At 41.5% G+C, this 17,903-nt stretch overlaps 1 protein-coding gene and 1 long non-coding RNA gene across 3 annotated transcripts in view; one reads left to right on the top strand and one right to left on the bottom strand.

The window, feature by feature from the left end:
- The window catches only part of LHFPL6 (LHFPL tetraspan subfamily member 6), a 219,665-nt gene that overhangs the window by 103,215 nt on the left and 98,547 nt on the right, over positions 1-17,903 (bottom strand). The window lies entirely within an intron of this gene.
- Positions 12,540-17,903, top strand: part of LOC133049090 (uncharacterized) — a 31,287-nt gene continuing 25,923 nt past the window's right edge. Inside the window, exon 1 of the long non-coding RNA XR_009691213.1 lies at positions 12,540-17,903. This exon is cut by the window's right edge and continues 22,682 nt beyond it. This is a non-coding gene — a long non-coding RNA (uncharacterized LOC133049090).

Here is a 17,903-nt window from a genome sequence, read left to right as displayed (position 1 = left end):
GTCCATGAGTTGGCATATAGGTATAGAGACTACAGTTGGATGAGAAAGATCTGATGACTTCTTTCAATCAGAGAAAAATCAGGAGGATCATTGGTAGGAAGGTGTGGAACCTCATAGCTCTTATTCTTTGAAGTGGGAATTCGCTTGCACTCATTGGTTTCCTGAGGGGTTCTGTTTCTGCACACCCATGGCCTTGTGCAAATGAATAAATCCTGATTCACAGATCCCAGATATACGTATAACACTGCAAGCACTCGGCTAGTCCCACTCATTAGGCGATAGGTTTTCTGGCTATGCAGACTGAATGTGCTGGCTGGACACAGAGGCCCTCACTGTGATGAGGTAGCCCCCAGATGACTAAGGTACCTCCAGAATTGTGGTGTTCGTAATCATGATTATGAACTCTACCCTGGTAAAATATGCCAGTCACAAAGGGAATTATGAACTAGGGAGATGTTTAAAAAAGGGAAGTTTTCAAGTAGGTCAGTGATTTACATTTCTTTCTGATAAGCTCAGTGATGAAGTAGTTCATGAATTAGAACTCAAAAGAGTGTGGCATTAAAAACAATCTCCAACACAGCATGGAAACACCAGTGAGAACAGGTGGCTTATATCAAACTAAAAACAATATTTGGGAGCCAGTTAAGTCTTTCCAGGAGTAAACTGTATAAAAATCAGTGAATTGAGGGACAGATTCTATACAGCAAAGGATAGGCATCATTTAACACTTGACCCAGACCAATAAAGTGAAAATAAAGATGACAGTCAAATGAAATTGAAGAAAAACTCAACCCTAATAGTTGCTAAAGACTATTCATATTGAATTCTGGACGAACTGTCATAGTTGACTCCATGTCAAAGAATATATGCCAAAAAAAAAAAAAGTTTTAACCCCAAACTGCTACAAAAAAAAAAAGTAAAGATGCCCAAACCTGCAGTTCTTTAATACTATGCAGTGTAATGTGTTAGCTAAAGGTACAGCTAAGTATGATTTTATTTCTGTAACATTTGAAAGACTGAATGTAATAAATACAAACATCAAGAAAACACAGTCTTCTGTCAGATCTAATGTCTTGATTTGGGTTTTAAATATGTGATCACTACCAAAATAAAGTATATGACCTATTTCCAGAGAACTGGAAATAATGAACTTGTTTGTTTGCTTAATTAATAATATACAAAGGGGGAAACATGGTTGTAACTATCATTCAAGCTAATAATCCTGAGATGAGATCTCAGAGTCACATACTCAATGAGTCCTTCATATTATATCTGAGACGAGTTTTCTTTTTCTTTTTTATTTTTTTATTTTTTGGCCACATCAAAAGGCATGTGGGATCTTAGTTCCCTGGTCAGGGATCAAACCTGTGCCTCCAGCAGTGAAGGCATGGAGTCTTAACCTCTGGACTGCCAGGGAAGCCCCGACTGTCTTCCAGGCACTTATTACCTAAAGAGGAACAAAGAGCAAATAATCTTCAGGCAAGGCTGCTATCAAACCACATAAACCAGGGACCACAATTGATTAGCTGATTTGAGTGGTTAGGACAGATTTGGTTGCTATGGCAATAAAGGAAGTGTTGCTGAAGATCTGATCAACTGAGAGATTCCTTATTCTCATGAGATTTCACAGAAATCAGAAGCTACAATGAGAAAATGCCCACCAGATTATTGACTATGGCCATAAAATACTACTTTAAGATGACTTCCCCTTTAAGCATTTAGCATTGCAGGCAGATTCTGTTAGCCACCAGGGAGGCCCTCAAATGAGGGGCTTTACCAATACTAGTTATAAGGTGACCTGAGACAGCTAGTGGCATCCCCAATCTCTCATTAACAATATGTTCAGTAAGGGGGTTCCTGGACATTACGAGAGAATGCAAAAATTTTAGGGTCTTCCTGTCTCTGTGACCACTGAAGAACTCACTCTCCTAATTTAGGAACTACTTATCCAGTGCATTCAAAGACTTCAAATGGCCTTTACCAGATTATTGCAATTTGGGTTAAAGAAAATGAGAGTTCCATTGTCCACAGACCATGTCCCCCACCTTCTGCAACCAATTCCAGAAGGAACAGATAGGAGCCGCGTACATCATGTGTAAGGATGCTTGTCTAGAAAAGATGAACTGGGAAGTCACTTCATAATCCTTATTATCATTATTATTATTTTGGTGACACTTGGGGACAAGCAGGAGGGTTGTCCCTAAGTGACTAAGGGTCACTTAGTTCCCTGACCAAGGATTGATCCTGAGGCCCCTGCAGTGGAAGCAGGAGGTCTTAGCCACCAGAAGGCCACAGGGAAGTCCTCACTTCATAACCTTCATTCAAATCAATCCTGATTTTGAATCAAAGAAGAGGAAGGGAGTCACCTGTATGGGGAGAGTTCCTTTCACTGAAAAATGGTCCAAAGCCAGTAACAACCCATTGAGAAGAGGGCCTCTCATCTTGAAGGAAAACGGGGCTCACAGGGCTCAGTAGTGGCTTCCTCTATGGTCCTGTGATCGTGATGGTGCAAAGATGCTGCACCATGGGCAAGGATGCTGCAAGGATGGGCAAGCAGTACATCCCTTCCCTGGGGCGCTGCCCTCTGTGCTCCTTGAAAAAGCTTTTTCCTCTAAAATGCAGGCTTCTGATCAAAGGGGGCTCTCTTCTGTGGAAAAGAGGCTAAAAAAAAAAAAAAAAAGGCTCCATTCCTCAGCCCTGTACCTTTCACCAAGAAGAGTGAAACCTTCAAGAGTAAGTGACTCTCCTCCTGGCTATCTTCAACCTTCATCACTCTTGTTTGTGAAGGGGGTCTCCAGGTCAACAGGGCTAAAGAGTCCTCTTGTCTATCATGTGAATACAATACTCCTCCCTCTTGGTTTCATATTCCTTCCTTTCGATGTCATTAAGGTCTTTTAGCAGCAGCAGCAGCAAGAGCTCCTATTCTTGTAATTCTTGAAATAGCATCCAACTGCTATCTTTTCCACCAATCTAATACATAAACCCAAATCATCATAGCTACCTTCAATAAGGCAAACTTAGTATTTGCAGATCTGTGTAAGCCTCTGTATGTCTTAAATTCCTTTATCATTTTTCTCCTACTACCTTTCTGAAAATTCTTTACTCCTTGATTCATTCCTCTTACTTATCCTTTCACTTTTTTTGTAATAGAAACAGAACATGACAAGTTTCCTTTATACCTGTTGTGGGGTAATCATGCATTTCTCCCTGGCCTTAATCATTTGATTCCAGTGAGCTGGCGAGGCCAGCAGAGGCTGGGGCTTTGCTCTTGTCATCAGATGGGCTACCTAGTATCGAGGGGTTCTTGAAAAAAAAAATACTGGTTGGTTTCTTGAACTGGGCCAAGATTCATGCAATAGCTTGACATTTCTGTCACTAGCATAATTCTTCTATGGTATATCTCTTCATCCTTGGCTATGTCCTAAATATAATGTTATGGTTTGCATTCTGAAGTTCATCAGGATTATTCATAGTCTGCAGGAAATTATCCGAATACAGCTTCCCGATCAAAAATATCCAACATAACCCTTTTACATTCCCATTATTCACTACGTAGGACTTCTTTACGCATGATAAAAAATTCTCAGAGGAAGCCGAGTGTTAAATTCTAGTTTCTTCCATCAAAAACTCAATTCTGATTTCATAAGGGAATTCATGTTACGATTCACATCCTCTTTTCACTATTCGTACCATGGGGAAATGCCAAGATGCGCCAGTAACAGGGTCAAAATTCAACATTCTTTTCAAGTAAATGCCCAGGCATTGCTTGCTATGCTAGACATGCTTTAACTACTTTTGTCTGCCTTGGGCTAGCATCCCCGTGTAAAGCCTAGGGCAGCAATAGCTATTCTAGGAGAAAAATCATATTTATAAAGATTTAACGCTAGGGTACTAGTCACTGCCACAGACATTTCTCAGCTCTCTTGCCAGGAGAGTCATCCTCAAAGCACTTCAAATTGGATGCTGTCTTTTGTCTCCTGGCCTTAGGACAGCTCCCTCCCGCTTCTCCCCACCAGGCTCTCAAATCCCTCCTTCCTAGTGCTACCAGCAGCCAGGAAGTCACTGAGTGTTCAAAACACTCCTGGGAATCAGATTCTCAGGGTCACCGGGTCCCTAGCAGTCCCAGCCCACCCACTTCTCTAACAGATGCAAACCGCAGCCCACCATTCTCTCCTCTTTATAGTACGGCTCGTGGTCCTCTGGCTCTTTGCTTCTTCAACACAACCGATGTCTGTCTTCACCATGTTTCACCCATACGAGATGTGGGACATAGGAGGTTCTCAGGATGCTTGTCTACAGTTGGGAATAATCCCAAGGGCCCCTACAATGTCCTTGGTGCCTTGTTAGCCATGGGAGCCAGCCAATGGGTAAGTGTTCAGGGTGAAAAATAAATCAGGAGAAAGTTGTCAAAAGAATCTAACGTATACGTATGACTGATTCACTCTGCTGCACAGGAAACTAACACAACACCGTAAAACAACTATACTCCAAAAAAAATTAATTTCAAAACAAGGAATCCAAGAAGCCCTGTCTTTGTAAGACCACATGGGTTAACAGAGTGAACTTGAACTAGACATCTGCGGTTTCTGATGGGCCCAGAGAGCTCCATTTACCTCCTCACCAAAGTGAAACAGAATCAAAGTATGATTCAAGTTATCTCTACAAAGCATGTGCTGGATGTCTGGGGTGTGCTAGGCTCTAGGGAAACCAAAGTTGAAAATGCCACACAACATCTCTTTCTGCAAGGTTCTTATAACCCGCTATGGTCTCAGACAGGGAGACTCACAATCACATGGTGATGGCCTCGTTACTACAATAGAAACACATGCAAAGCACTATGAGAGCATGAATAGCCAACAATTAATCATGCCTCCAGAAAAAGTCACGGGAAGATTAGGAAAATACTGCAATGGGCAATATTTATCTCCCAGACTTAAAGTGAAAATGGCATTTGGGGTTGAAGAATCAAGCTAACCATTTCATCTCCTGACTCACTTTTAAAATATATGATCCAAGTCAAAACAGGCTAGCTAAAATGAAATGCTCCTTTTGTAAAATGTGATGAAGCTAAATGGGCAAGATAAACTCCTCTTCAGTATCACATATCAAATATGTTTTCTGCCAGGCTCATTAAAAGAAATGCAAAGGAAAACTATCTACTATGTTTAATTTATTAAGAAAGCTCCTGTCAAATTTAGAGACTAACAAGTATCAATTTCAATTCAATTTAATGTTTTGCAATTTATTCTGTTTAAATTTTATTTTTTCACACTGTCGGCTTTTTAATCACCATTATGTGTCAGCTGTTTTCTATGAAAATTAAACATTGGCTGCTAAGGACCAAACTGAGAAGGAAACTTCTTTTAATTACAAACACAGACTTTAAGAAATGCCAATAAATCAAAACGAAAATTTCTTTTCTTTTGGTTTTTAGCAGATTGCGTTTCAGCTATACACGTTTCTAACTCACCAAGTGGAAGAATGGGTGTACCCACAAATTCATGCTCCATGACATGGATTTTATAATAAATGGTTAAAAAAATAGACATGATAAATGATACCAAAAAAAATTTGATACTTAGTTCAACAATTTGCCAAGCATGAAATCTAACTTCTAAAAGCACCTGAGTGAAAAAAGGCTGTTTTGAAAACAAGTGTAATAATTACTCAGGTTTTACATAATGCTTTTCAATGTATAAAATGTTATTACATAATAACAGTGAACATTTCGGTTCGGGTCCAAAACAGGAGTCTGATCATCATTTTAGCTTCTCTCTCACTCACTACTTCAGCCCTTCAGACATCTGCTCAATAAATACCCATCACATGTCTACAATGAGCAAAGCTCTATTCCAGGCTTTGATGATGATCTATGAATGAAAGAAGAGAGTCCTTCCTGGTGGCTCAGCTGGTGAAGAATCCGCCTGCAGTGCAGGAGACCCCAGTTTGATTCCTGGGGTCGGGACGATCCGCTGGAGAAGGTATAGGCTGCCCACTCCAGTATTCTTGGGCTTCCCTTGTGGCTCATCCAGTACAGAATCCGCCTGCAATGCGGGAGACCTGGGTTCGATCCCTGGGTTGGGAACATCCCCTGGAGAGGGGAACGGCTACCCACTCCAGAATTCTGGCCTAGAGAATTCCATGGACTGTATAGTCCAGGGGGTCACAAAGAGTCAGACAGGACTGAGCGACTTTCACTTTCACTTTCTCCTAGAAGAACTTAAGAGACCAGCCAGGGAGACATACACACACAAACCAACAACCATAGTGCAGGTTTGGTAAAAGTAGAGGCTGGACGCTGGCAGATGTCCAATCAGGGCGAGGAAGAAAGTCTTCTGGGGACACTGATCTCTGTGCTGAATTTTCAAAGACTGGGGGATGAGGAAGTGTTAGCCAGAAGGGAGAGAGAAGGCTATTCCAGGCAAAGGACGCAGGAATTTCTATCATTTCCACTTTTCTACCTTAAAAACATCACTGAAATCTGTTCCTTCCTCTCCATTCTGACTGTCATTGCTTTGTTTCAAATCCTCAACATTTTATCCTGAAGGACATTAATACACACGTTTCCTAGAGGCTTTTGGTACCATGATTAAGTTGGGCAGAGAGGACAGGGCTGTCACTTGACCATGGCAGACAACAGTGCTACCGTACAGCCCATTATCCATACACAGAACCACCAGGAGTTTCCTCAAAAATGGTCATGATATAGTTCTAGTGTCTTGGAAACTCTCTCAAGCCTCTTTGCCTCCCAACCTCAGCTCTGACTGCCCTCCCTCACTCCCGCAAACAAATTTATCAAGAACACATATTGATCTGCTGTTAAAGCTGGATTTTAGTTGGCTTTATGTTACATATTGTTACTTATACATGTGATGTACCATGTGTATTAAACATGTCATGGGGGGACCAGGATGCTCAACCTTAGAGAGAAATCAACAAGCCACTATAATTCATTATTAAGGCATTAGAAAAAGTCTTATAGCACAAAACTGTAATCAAAACATGATTATCATTCCTGCTCATGGTTGTCCTAGAAAAATACAAAGCTTTTCCAGTAAAACGGATTAATCTAAAAACTTTTTCAGCAACACATCATCAAATGATCCTTATCCTTATGGCATGATGAGACACATGTAAGGCATTTATTCTTTTCCATAGTCTTTTCCATATTCTTTTCCATTCTCTGGTCTCACAGGAAGAGAATAAATATTCCAGACAGGTGAGGTGGTACTCACAAACCACTCAGCAAACTGGTGACAGAGCAGGACCAAAACCTGACTCTCAGGTCTTCTAGTTTTCAATCCATTTTTCTTTCAACTCATCTCGCTGGCCCTGGACTTTTAGCAGTTTATAATATGTCTTCTCTCTGTGGCTGAGTGCATCCTTTTTCAAATATACTATAGTCAGTCATTGGAAAAAAGAATCAGACTATAGAAACTAAAATCGCTGATTGCATGCATACAAAGTCGCTCAGTTGTGTCTGACTCTTTGCAACTCTAAGAACTGTATCCCGCCAGGCTCCCCTGTCCATAGAATTCTCCAGGCAAGAATACTAGAGTAGGTAGCCATTCCCTTCTCCAGGGGATCTTCCTGACCCAGGGATAGAACTCATGTCTCCTGCATTGGCAGGCGGGTTCTTTACCACTACTGCTACCTGGGAAGCCCTAAAATCGCTAGTTAGTTTCATCTAATTTAAAACACCATCCCCTCTTCAGTCAGCAGCATCCTTACAGCTTCCACCTCTCTTTGCTGGATGCAGGACTCCCCCTCCCCAGCTCACCCCAGATGTGTGTAAGAAAGACTGTGAGAGACCCCCCAGGCAGAAACAAACCTTCTCTCTTTCTCACTCTCCTGGGGTCTTCATTGTTTCAGGACTCCGGAGTTAAAGTCAGAAAAATACCACACGGCTCCACCTGTTGTATTTATTTCCTGGGAATACGCCAAGGCTCAGCAGTGAGAGCAGGAACTTTTTTTCCTTCTCTTAATGAACTTGAAAGATTTCTTCTCTTCATTATTAACTGTAGGCCCCACTCCTGTGCAGCTCTTTTTGGCATCTGCAGCTAAAATCCCTTGAAGGTACTGGCACGCCAGCGATAACTTCTCATTATGCTAGTGGTAATTACAGCGTGAAGGGGCCAGACGGCCAAAGGCAGAGAGCGGCGTGTGAGTGAGCAGCAAAGCTTTTGTGGGGTTCTCCTCTCCAGCACCCTCTCTGTATCCACACCTGCAAGGTTTTTGACACCACCTCACCTGTCTCCTTCAAACTGGGATGCTTTAAGAACTCAAGGTCTCTGGGAAAATGCCCAACTCTTCCAGAATAACAACAGAACAAGATCAACTATACACAGACTCACACACACACAAATTGAGACCTTGCAGGTAATAACTGAGATCCTTAGAAACTCAGAGTGAAAGCATGAAAGTCAATGTGAATTCAGGTGAAGGATGAGGCATTTTTGATCCCCCTACAATGCTATTCAAAACTTTTTAATTTCTTCCAGTATAGTGAGTGAAGTGAAGTCGCTCAGTCGTGTCCGGCTCTTTGCGACCCCATGGACTGTAGCCTACCAGGCTCCTCCCTCCATGGGATTCTCCAGGCAAGAATACTGGAGTGGGTTGCTATGCCCTCCTCCAGGGGATCTTCCAGATGCAAGAATCAAAATCCCATCTCCTGCATTGACAGGTGGGTTCTTTACCACTAGCACCACCTGGGAAGCCCAACTTAGCACCCTGGCAAAGAGTGACTTTATTTATTTTTTAAGAATATTTCTTTATTTGTCTGCAATGGGTCAGTTGCTGCACATGGGATCTTTGATCTTTGTTGCTGCATGCTAGATCTTTAGTTTCCACATGAAGGATCTAGTTCCCTGACCAGGGATTGAACCCAGGGCGCCTGTATTGGGGGTGGAGGGGGGGCAAAGTCTTAGCCACTGGACCAGGGAAGTCCCAAACATCAACTTTAAAGCTTAATAAAAGCATCAATGCTACTTCAGAATCTTTTTGGATTCCTTTCTGTATGACTAAGGGGTAGTTAAACCCAATTTCTTTGGTAGAAACAAAAAGAGAAATGGGGAGAAAAACAACTTTCCAAAACTTAGTGACCATAAAGTAGATTTCCAATTACACAAAATGTCCTCGATATGTTAAGACAGAGTTTGGAGGAAAGGTAAATATTCAATTCACCATCATTGATTCCAGAGCAAGAGCGGATAGTTTATATTCCTAAATAAAACTGCAATTGCAACATCAGAGGTATTCTGCCACAAGCCTCTGCTTATAGATATTTTATGGGTATGCCTTCTTTATGACCTGTATTAAACATTCTGCATCTTGTGGCCTGAGAAAATGTAGTAAAAAAGGTTTAAGTAATATCACTTTAGAAAGAAAAGGAACAAATTGTCTCCTTGTAACAATACAGCTTTTCTGTTTTATGGGTTTGTTTGAAATAACAATACAAATTATTTTTCAGTTTCATGGAGAGAAGTTCCCTTGTCTTTCTTTTTCCATTTTTCTTGGTCTGAGTCAGTGTTTCAATTTTTGATGTTAAACTGGGCAAGACATGTTGGTAATGACTTTTTATTTATACTTGGTCTTTATCTCATAATTTAAAATATTATTATTTTCCCCCTCATTTGTTCAAACGGGATCTCTCAAAAAAAGAAGAGAAGAATGTTTCCCCATCTTCTTTCTTACTCTTCTGGAGTCAAATTAACAAGTCAGTGTGAAGTGAACTTAAAGGATACTCTTAGGGTTGATTTAATGCCACTGCATGCTAATCCTGACCTGGCAGGGAACAAATAAATAGCACTTGTTAAACTCTGCTGGTGCTAAGTTCCTGACAGAGGGAGCTGTCAGATGATGTCCCAGTCCGTGAGGACAGTCCAGGGCAGGGCCTGGCAGGCACTGCACGTGGTGAAACATCACACAAAGGGCAGGCCTACTGGAGCAGGTGGAGAGGAGAAACTCAAGCAGGAGAGACTCCAACAAGTAAAGGGGTCTTGTCCTCCTTGTTGGATGATGGTGAAACGCAGTCTTCCAAGAAGGAATTTGTTTCATAGATCAACGGTGCTCATATTTTAGGCTGAACTTATTGAAAACAGACTCCAGGGACTTCCTTGATGCTTCAGGAAATCTGCCTCCCAATGCAGCAGACGTGGGTTCGATCCCTAGTCGGAGAACTAAGATCCCACATGCCGTGGTGCAACCAAATCCGTGATCCACAAATACTGAGGCTGCACGCCACAACGAAAGATCCTGCAAGTTGCGACTAAGACCCAACAAAGCCAAACAAAAAAAGACATAAATACTAAAATCAAAAGACTCCAGCTCTGCTCTCCCAGAGAATCCTACACAAAACCTCTCAGCTCTGACCCAGAAATCTGGGCTTATGATAAGCTTCCTATCTGATCTTGATGCATGTGGTCCGCAGGACCACCCTTGGGGAACCACAAGGTAGACAGATAGGGGGCGGGGGGCAGGGAGTGTGGGTGGGGTGGCAGATCAGGCAAGGGGAACCGTCTATGAGACGACAAGCAAGGCAATGTGGTGGCCAGTGAGTGATTGAGAAATCATGGAGGACTTGCTTGCCAAGTGGAATTACCTGAACTTGAATGCGCTGGAGGAGAATCCATTTCGGTGTTAATAAAATGAGAACTAAGAACAGATGTGCTCAATAAATTTAATGATAGTCACAGAGCCGAGAATCAATTTTTTCAATTTGATTAGTTGATCCATTTTTTAAAGCTGTGAAAAAAAATGAGAAATGCTTTTCCTGCCGTCGTTTTTCACACAGACGTTAATGTCAGAATACAGTGGTTTCATGTGCCTATGAGATTTTGGGGGGCTGGCAGCACATCTCCTAACAGATGATGCCAGGTGGCCCATGCTACTGCAGATACCATCCGCAGCCACACACGAGGGGGCTTCTGTGACCATGCCCATCTTCCAGTTGGCACCATGACATGTTCTGAGATGGCCCTGCATCCCAGAGGGGACCACAGGTGGCTGGGATACATCAGTTAACATCACAGGGGAGCCCTCACCCATGAAAGAGCAAGCAACAGGCTATCTTGATCAGAGTATAAATGAAGCAGCACCAGTCACTGGTCCAATAAAAAACTCAGAGGACCCATTCTCACACCACTCAGGCAGAGCACAGACAATGACAAGTGATAGTGATGCCCGGAATAAAGGGCTGAGTTCATGGCACCCTCGAATAAAACAGCTACCTCATAAAAAAAAGCATCCCACAAGGCAGGAAATGAAAAAGCATGCAGGTGACAGAATGTGCTTATATCTGTGTCCTGACTATATATCACCAGTGATTTTTAAAACTATTTCATCTAAACTAAAAAAAAAAAATTACCCTTTCCCATAAACTGATTATTTACTATTCCTATTAATGAAATATGACAAAAACACATGATCAATAATGTATTTAATCTAATGGAGAATATATCCTGGCTTCTTCCTGTATAAGAACGTTAAACTTATATTAATGAAAAACAAAAATCTGAACTACAAAATTTTAAAAAAAACCTCTATTTTAAAGTCAATTAGATAGGGGGACTAGCCTGGTGATCCAGTGGCTAAGAATCCACGCTCCTAATGCAGGAAGCCCAGGTTCAATCCCTCATCAGGGAACTAGATCCCACATTTTGCAACGAAGATTTCACATGCTGCAACTAAAGATCCTATAAGCGGAACACCTAAGATGTGGTGCAGACAGATAAATAAAAGTTTATAAAGTAAAATAAGTTCAATTAGAAAGATACTGTTTGAATAAAAGTTTGCAACCAAAATAAGATTTTGGTCCTTGGCAAAACTTCTAAATTCTTACTAAAGATCTAGTAAGAATTTGGCAAAAAAGCTGAGCCTAATGAAATTCTGCCGAAAGTAGGTAAAAATTTTAATGAAAACCAAACTGAGGGCAAAGTGCATTCTTATTGTGTTTTTTCAAGTTTCCAATACAATTTGTATCAACTATAGCATCACTATAAAAATGTCTGGTTAAATATATTTAATATATTTCAAGTGTGAAGAATCTGCAAACCACATTTACAGTGGCACCAAGAATAATATTTAATAATGGATGTACTCAATATTCTAGAACCTGTGAGGAGCTTCTTCCCTCCAAGACGATGGCCAACAAACACTCCCAAGCTTAGAAGTGGTATCTTTCATATTTAATGAAATACACAATCTCTGAGCCTCACTAAGTTTGAGACCCCTGCTCCAGTGCAAAGGAGGGTGTTCCATATGGTCTTTGTGGTTACATACACTGAATGTCTGATAAGCTGCTGCCAATATCTGCAAATAGTCACCGACCAAACAAGGGTAGTAAAAGAGAAGTTCTGACACTTAAAACTTCATTCTCATTTCCTTTTGCTCCCGAGCATCCACTTTATGCTGTCAGACCTGGTCTTCTCCTGGGCAGCCCACCCAACTCTCCCACCTCCCCTGACGTCACCACCACCAGGTCCCCACTGGCCCAGCACCAGCGTCTCAGTTTCAGACACTCATTACACAGATTCCTCCTCCATGACTCTGAAGCTTTTCTGCTCCATCTCAGTCAGACCCTCTCCTTTCCCTAAAGCGCTGCTGTGTACACAGTCAGCACCACCTCGCTGAGTTTAGCACTTCATGTGCTTCTGCCTCCCTGAGTAGGTTTCACAAAAAGGAACTTACTCGTATTTTTAGAATTCTGTTAGCATCTCTAAGATTTCCCTGGTGGCTCAGATGATAAAGCGTCTGCCTACAATGAAGGAGACCCGGATTCGATCCCTGGGTGGGAAAGATGCCCTGGAGAAGGAAATGGCAACCCACTCCAATATTCTTGCCTGGAAAATCCCATGGACAGAGGAACCTGGTAGGCTATAGTCCATGGGGTTGCAAACAGCTGAACATGACTGAGCGACTTCACTTTCTATCTTTCTTTAGCATCTCTACCATGGGAACTATAGAATAGCACATTTAGCAGTAGAACTTGATCTGCAAGCAAGCTCCTTGTCTCCGGATGATTTGTGAAGAGGAAAACGCTTCTGTTACCGAATCCCCCAGCTCCATTCTGTAGGATGCTGTCAAGAAGGAGAAGAGTCTTCTGTATACAAACGAAGAGCACGCTGGTTCGTAGCACATGGGAGTCCATCCCTAGACAAAACATGTTGTCTCTTGTTTGTTGATATGTCTGCCCTTTAGTGAAGTGAGAAGAAAGTGTGGCTTTCAAGAGGGGGGAAAAAAACACTCAAGGGTTTTCTGGTTCTAGTTTTAGCTTTTCTCATGATTTACGAGAAGCTCCAATACTTTGGCCACCTGATGCAAAGAGGTGACTCACTGGAAAAGATCCTGATGCTGGGAAGGATTGAGGGCAGGAGGAGAAGGGGGAAGCAGAGGATGAGATGGTTGGATGGCATCACTGACTCAACGGATATGAATGTGAGCAAACTCTGGGGACAGTGAAGGACAAGGATGCCAGGTGTGCTGAGGTCCATGGGGTTGCAAACAGTCAGACGTGACAGCGACTGAACAACAATGAGAAGTCTCTTAGCAGGGTGTCATGGTCAACAGACAGCTAGTAAATAATGATGGGCTCACTGAGCACAAGTCATATGTCTATTCGTTTCCCTTAAAAAGTCAGTCATGGATAAACTTATTCAAAAAGGAAATGGATGGAACCATGAAGTTACAACGAATCAAAGCCAATCAATCAATCAACAACATGGAGTTGGAAACCAATGTCCAATTTTGTGGGGAATTAAACTAAGAAAATGTTTTCAAATGAGGACAGTCATCCCATTTACAGAAACCGAAGCATGGTCAGTGTTTATTCAGCACTTACTATCTACCAAGTACCACTGTAAGGGGGAACAGGGAAGAAGGCTTCTAAGAAGTGAGTGAGTGTCCCCACCCACCCAGCTGTGGGCTTGCTTCAGCCCATGATTAAGAGAAGTTCTGAGAAGGGGTATCTGAATGGAGTATAGAATACCCACAGAAGACTTGGTGGAGTCCCTGGGTATTTATTGGAATTTTCTTTAGGAAACCAGGACAAAACTGTAAACATTTCTCTGAGTCTCTGTGGGGTTCCAGACACCATGGCAAATGCTGGAAATCTATTAATGAATAAGTAACAACTGAAATTAAAAGACGCTTACTCCTTGGAAGGAAAGTTATGACCAACCTAGACAGCATATTAAAAAGCAGAGACATTATTTTGCCAATAAAGTCCATCTAGTCAAGGCTATGGTTTTTTCAGTGGTCATGTATGGATGTGAGAGTTGGACTGTGAAGAAAGCTGAGCGCCGAAAAATTGATGCTTTTGAACTATGGTGTTGGAGAAGACTCTTGAGAGTCCCTTGGACTGCAAGGAGATCCAGCCAGTCCATCCTAAAGGAGATCAGTCCTGGGTGTTCATTGGAAGGACTGATGTTGAAGCTGAAACTCCAGTACTTTGGCCACCTCATGTGAAGAGTTGACTCATTGGAAAAGACCCAGATGCTGGGAGGAAGTGGGGGCAGGAGGAGAAGGGGACGACAGAGGATGAGATGGCTGGATGGCATCACCGACTTGATGGACATGTGTTTGAGCAAACTCCGGGAGTTGGTGATAGACAGGGAGGCCTGGTACACTATGTGTACCTTGTAGGGATATTTGGTCTTTTGAATCTAGCTCCGTTATCTAAATTTTCAGATGAATCCACTTGAGGGGTCATGAACAGAGGAAGAGAAAGATGACACCAATGCCTTTTTGGATTGAGAGATAGGGCATGACAATTCAGAAAACATCCTATGAGTACTGGGGAAAGTCTTGACAGACGTACTTCATCTCAATTCATAGAGGAGGTCTCTGATCCCCTCCCAAGAGGAGTTTAATCAGCCACGAAGCCAGGCAAGGACTGCAGTTTCCAGGGATGTCTCAGGGTCACTGCAAAGCTACTGTGTGATGACAATATTGTGTGATCACAATTTGAAATAGAAAAAACAGAGACAAATTAAAAGGAAGGACAAAGTAGGAATAAATAACAGAGACATCATCAACAGTAATCAGCGCTCTGTGCAGCTGAGTCAGAAAACATGTTTTAAGGGCATATTGACATTGAAAATCCCCCATGACTGACATGAACACACTTGAGATGCAAGTGCCAGGGTGAGACAGAGCCAAAAACCCATCAACATGGATCCAAGCACATTTATGTCCTATTTCATGGTCTGATTTACTTACACTATGAAATTAATCTTTTCCCCATGTTATCGCAAACTCTGAAAATGAGTTGATTTGACAAACTAGAAAATAGAGATAAAAATAAGAAGAATCTCCACAGGCACAGGAAATTCCCATTAATATTTTGGCACTGATTCTTCCAAAGGTGTCAATCATAAGTTTTTTTTTTTTCTTTCTTTCTTGAGAAAGTCAAGAGTGTTAGTTAAGAACAGAGGGAGAAAATCTAGAGCTGGATTTGGACTATGAGATATGTAACGTTAACCCCCAGGATAAAGATTTTTTATGCATATTTAGGTGAAAGTGCTCATCACCCAAAATATGATAACCTCATCCAAATTTTATACTAGCATCTTGATATGGTGGTGGTGGTGATTTAGTCACTAAGTCGTATACGACTCTTTGTGACTCCATGAACTATAGCCTCCCAGGCTCCTCTGTCCATGGGATTCTCCAGGCAAGAACACTGGAGTGGGTTGCCATTTCCTTCTCCAGGGGATTTTCCCGACCTAGGGACTGAATCTGCATCTCCTGCTTGGCAGCCGGATTTTTAACCACTGAACCACCTGGGAAGCCCAGCATCCTGATATAGAAACTTCTATATCTATTTATATTAATATAAATATGTGTGTTTCAAACAGAGTATCCATTTACTATAATTCTTGCAACTGGCTCTGTCATTTGTTCCCTGCTGTCCAAGATAAAGGGTGCCTTGTGGTACTATTAAGAAGTAATGATATCAAGGTGAACCCCCCGAGAGGAAGGCCATTTACTATGACCCCCAGAAGGATGTGTCTTAATTAGTAGCTTGTGAATAGGTCTTAGACAAACACAACAAAAACATCTGTGAGTGGCCCACTCGAGACTTTTCCTCTCACACGGACTCCTTAGTTTAAGGGCCCAGCCTTTTTCATGAGGCAAAAATCCCTGTAGTGAGATCAGATCTGGAGGTGGTAAGTCAAAGCAGAATGCGGTGACTATGCAAACACAAAAAGAATACATGCTTACTTCTTACCAATATTACTAAAAGGACAAATATTGGAATCATAGAATTTGAAATCGTTTCTAAAGGTCAGAAAAAAGTACATGTTGCAATGTTATTTTAGTATGGAAAAAGTGGAATTAACTGAATATTCACAAGGAATGAATGAATGATGACATAGCCATAGGGACAAAACATTCTCTAGCTGTTAAAAATTATATTTCCTAGCATGAATATTTCAATCTAATGTATTATATATTTTTATGTCCATATGCAGATAATTATATGCAAATTATTAATGAGTATTAGAAAAGAAGCAAATACAGAAAACTGAATTGTGTGAAAGCTGACAAAGCAGTGGTACATAGAAGGAAATGGAGAGTTTCATTGAAGAAGGTGGCACAAAGGCTAAGTGAAAGAGGATGGATTAGATACAGGACTCAAGCAGAAGGTCACCCTACACCTACCGTGACAAACGATGGGGCAGACAATATAGGACACAGGCAGGTAGCCTGGTAAATGCTGTGGAGGTTTGACTTGATTAATTTTCAAATTGAGGTATAACTGACATACAATATTATATTCACGTCAGGTACATAACAGTGATTTGATAACTTCATACATTATAAAATGATCACAATAAACCACATATTGAATGAAATTTAAAAATACATTGGAAACATTCGAAAACTTTAAAACTATAATGTTACACAGGAGATTTACTGAAACATGCGTTAAAAGGAGAGCAAATTTTTCTGGCATAATGTGCCCCATTCCAGCTCTCCCGCTGTCAAAAATACTTCCCCATCTTGTCTGTTTCCTTCCAGGGGCTGTGTTTGGGGCCATGGCTCCCGCAGCTGTACCAATAATGTGATTTTGGAACTCAACCAGAAAATGGAACTTTGCCCCTAACTCAAATCTAACATAAAAATGTCACAAACACAAAAACAGTAAGTCTAGATTATCCCAAATTCCTGTCTGTCTGGTCACAGGTTTTTAACAAAACTACATCCTGCTGCTTTCCATTTAATTCTGCCTCTGGCAAAAGCATTTTATGATGTCATGAAATACACAGCTTATTGGTATGGATTCTATTTCCTTTTAATTTTTTTTTATATGAAATACTGATGCAGTTCTCTTCGTTGGCTTCAGAGTCCATGTAGATCTCATTTGGGTTTACAAAAGCATCAAAAATCAATGTAGCGAGGAGAAAGACGGAACTATTAAGGGAGAAAGCTTACTGACCGAGAAACAGGAAGTAGCAGAAGATATTCAGCCATCACTTGCACATACCTGTCACCTATTCCCACCAACGAAGAGAAGGGCTTCAGACACATTGAGCCCAGTTGGCCTTTAACATCTGGGAGATAATGTTTAAGGTAATTTAAAATCTCCCTGGTGGCTCATTATAAACTGGGTGGAATCTCTTGGGGAAAATCAGCCACTGATGGAAAATTCAGATCCCTTCTTCCTCTTGTCTTCCACTTCTTCCTATTCTTTTCCTCCTTCCCTTCCTGTACTGAAATGACTTATTTTCCTTTTTGGATTCTTTTCAACTAACCTGAATTTCTCCTAGAAGATCCAAGCATCACAGAAGGAGGTTGAGGCCAGTTATGAGTGTTTTAAATACCAGCCTTCATCTAACCCACTTTGCAATAAACTATTTTAAGGAATATCTTTCATGGTATGCAGAAGGGGTGAATATCAA

The sequence above is a fragment of the Dama dama genome, chromosome 30 (assembly GCF_033118175.1).
Source record: "Dama dama isolate Ldn47 chromosome 30, ASM3311817v1, whole genome shotgun sequence".
NCBI classification, from domain to species: Eukaryota; Metazoa; Chordata; class Mammalia; order Artiodactyla; family Cervidae; genus Dama; species Dama dama.
This window is presented reverse-complemented; position numbering and strand designations above follow the sequence as displayed.